The sequence below is a fragment of the Panthera uncia genome, chromosome F2 (genome assembly GCF_023721935.1).
Source record: "Panthera uncia isolate 11264 chromosome F2, Puncia_PCG_1.0, whole genome shotgun sequence".
Lineage (NCBI taxonomy): Eukaryota > Metazoa > Chordata > Mammalia > Carnivora > Felidae > Panthera > Panthera uncia.
The window spans coordinates 61,916,515-61,920,185 of NC_064812.1; the positions used below are offsets into that span (position 1 = coordinate 61,916,515).

Genomic DNA, 3,671 nt, shown 5'->3' on the forward strand with positions numbered 1-3,671 from the left:
CAGACCAAAACAGTGATGTTCATTCCTCCAAACAACTAAATTCAATCATTGTGATCTTGATGATCACAACAAAAACAAAAAGCCCACGCACAAAAAAAGTAACATAAGTCACATTCTAGGAGTTAAGTGCATTTAGCCATCGCTGTGCTGTCTGTTCATCCTTAAGCTGACTTTTAAAAAAGAAGAAACACCCTAGCCCATCCAAATATACTTTTTCCATTTACTTTTTTTTTTTTTTTTAATGTTTATTTACTTTTGAGAGACAGAGCACGAGAGGCAGAGAAAGGGAGACACGGAATCTGAAGCAGGTTCCAGGCTCTGAACTGTCAGCACAGAGCCCCATGCGGGGCTCGAACTCATAAACCGTGAGATCATGACTTGAGCCGAAGTCGGTGATTAACCGGCAGAGCCACCCGGGTGCCCCTATTTACTTTTTTTTAATTAAAAATAAGAATTAGAAAAAAAAAAAAGAAAACGAAAGAAATCACTGTTGCCTGACTCATTTTGATGTCGTATACAGTATAAGAAGGTCAGGAAGGCTATTTACAGCATGCATGATTAAGGGATACTGGTCTTCAAGGTTCTTTCTACCAAACAGTGTAAATACCCACAATTCCAAGTGTGAAAGAACATCGATGATCCCTTAGAATTCCATAGGACAATACAGCTTCCCGAGCTGATCATGGAGTTGACAGTGCTTCTGTCAAATTGACAGTTACCATGTGTAAAATATTTCCTATCCTGTTCCAGTACTTTCATTGAGAGGTCAAGAATTAGCATGAGAAACTCCCATGTGGAACCTTCCGGAGATGTGGAGATTGGAACAGCTGTCAAATCATGAATCACATAAACTCTCTTTGATGTATCTCTTCAGTACTGGGATAGAGTCTTCTATTAGAACCTGAAAGTAGGCTCTTTCAAGATTTTCTAAGGTGACGCCTCATGTTTTTCACATGCATTTCTTACATTCATCAATCACCATTTGGTCAATCTCTACCATAGTGACCATCACTGGTTTCAGTTTGACTATTTCACATATGTCCCCATCTCCACCCCCTAGAATCAGTGCCACTGTAGTCTTTTCCACTGCCCACGATGGTTTGGATATACCTAAATCACCCTCTGCCAGGTTAACACCCCCACTTAAGGATGAGAATATTTCCAAATTTCTTTGAGTGTAGAATTGTAATGTTCTGAAAGGTGAATCTTCATTACACCAGGCACCTCTGTGTCCTACTCAACCAGGCAGCCATCAGCAGTGGGCCACTATCTGTCCATGGGTGGTCATCGCTTCAGTTCTTCCGTTCTTTCTTCTACTTCATTCTTACAGTCCCACTCAGTTCTTCCTTTCTTTCTTCTACTTTTTCAAAAGACTCAACTTCTTGGCCTTGCGAATCACCATCATAACTCTGAAGTTCCAACAATACCAATCCATGTGGGTGAATTCTCAAATTGGCAAAGCTGCCTTTTTGGTTTACGAAGGCCGCTAAATAACTGTGGTCTTGCCAGTTGTGCACCGACTCTGTCATCGCTTGCTCCTGGAAAATGGACTTGGAGGCCTTTTAGAACAGTCTCACCATCAGCTTTGGCGCCGAGCATGAAGGTGAGCGAGCTGTGCCCCGCTGTTGCCATAGTGAGGCGAGGCCCTGTGCCACACCTGAGGGAGGCGGCGGCTGCAGGAGCCTGGGGGGCTGCGGGGTCTGTCAGGCTGCGGCCTGCAGGGAGGGCCCACTGGTTTGCATTTTAAGAAAATGTTCTTAACGTTTATTCTTGAGAGATAGAGACAGAGTGCGAGCAGGGGAGGGGCAGAGAAGGGGGAGACACAGAATCCAAAGCAGGCTCCTGACCTGACACGGGTCACAAACTCACAAACTGTGAGATCATGACCTGAGCCCAAGTCAGAGACTTAACCACAGAGCCACCCAGGCACCCCTGGTTTGCATTTTTAAAGGAGAGGCTTCAAGAGGCACCTGGGTGGCTCAGTCGGTTGAACGTGTGGACTTCAGCTCAGGTCATGATCGCGCAGTTTGTGAGTTCAAGCCGCGCATCAGGCTCGCTGCTGTCAGCATAGAGCCCGATTTAGATCTTCTGTCCCTCTCTTTCTGCCCCTCCCCTGCTTGTGCTCCTCAAAAATAAACAAAACATTTTAAAAAATGAAAATGAGAAAATAGAGGAATGGCTTCAAAAGTAATCCTGGGGAAATTCCAGGGAAATGCTTAAACAGATGGTTCTCCCCAAAGATCACCCTTGATGTGATAGGTGATTCAGTTAATCATCAACTATAAAACTTCAACACAAGACAGGTTTGGGAATTTCAAAGCAGACATTAGCAAGTATTTGTTGCAAGAACGAAAGATTAGTAACCCAGGGCATGAGAAGGGAATGAATGGGGTTAGACTGCATTGGAAGCCCAATCCACTGGGATGAAACGAGGCATTATTTACAAAAACAAACCAGTCCTGGGTTTAAGTATGATTTGCTTTACAAAATTAACCAGCTTTATTCAACACCATTCGGGAAGAGGCTAAGCCAATTTGTCTAACTATTTTCAGTGAAAATACTTTGTTGGCTTAAGGCTGAAATCAAACATTTGGGTGTCCTGAAAGCAAGCAAATCAGAAAAAAGCAGTTAAGAGGTTTAGGCCCATCACATAGTCTCATGCATAACTATTAGTAACTTTGAGGTTAAGTGAGCCAAAGAAAAAAAACATAGTCTCTTGTGAAGATTCACACGTCAACCAATTCAAGTGATAAATAACCTTGTTGACTTCTGTTAACATTAACAGGCACATAATGGTTAGAGTAGCAGACCAGAGTCCAAATCTTGACTTCTCCACTGATAGCTCTGTGTGGTCTAATGTCTGTGCCTCAGTTTCCTGAGATACGTAATGGCGCCTACCCCACGAGGTAGTTCTGCAGACTAAGATAATGCGCATAAACTGCGTTCCTCCATGCCTAATATTCACTAGATGTTAGTTGTAGGCTCACAACGTTGTGACAAACACAGTAAAGGAATGATTAATACCATTAAGTAAGTTTGGTTGTTACTACTTCTCCATATATGATTCATTATACAAGGTTATAGAGCACTCCTGTTCTCGAACGCACATACCCTTGAGCAGGCAGGCCAATAAAGTCGCATGAGATGCTCAGGCCAACATTATGGTCATTTAATCACCACAAGACTGCAAGCATACTTATCTAGCACAAAAGTTCATAAATCAAACATCCAAGTCTGTACTGAATCATTTATACTTATGTGATACCATAATTATATGTTTATTAATTTTTTTAGAGAGAGAGTGTGTGCACATGAGCGGGGGGGGGGGGCGGTGCTGGGCAGAGGGAGAGAGGGAGAGACAGAATCTTAAGCAGGCTCCACACTCAACGAGAAGCCCTAGGAAAGGCTCAATCTCACACCCCTGAGATCACTACCTGAGCAGAAATCAAGTTGGACGCTTCACCGACTGAGCCACCCAGGTGCCCCTGTGATACCATAATTATAAAAGCCGTAAATAGCTTATATAGTTTCTAAAGAATGACTTATTTTACTTTATTTATTTTTTATTTGAGAGAGAGAGTATAAGTGAGGGAGAGGGGCAGAGAGAGACAGAATCTTAAGCAGACTCCACACTCAGGGTGAAGTTGGACGCCGGGCTTATCCCATGACCC

The 3,671-nt window shown here is 43.2% G+C and overlaps 1 pseudogene; it reads right to left on the bottom strand.

Annotated features, from left to right (window-relative positions):
• Positions 1–499: 499 nt before the first annotated feature.
• On the bottom strand, positions 500–1,529 carry LOC125924253 (spermine synthase-like; annotated as a pseudogene).
• Positions 1,530–3,671: the final 2,142 nt, after the last annotated feature.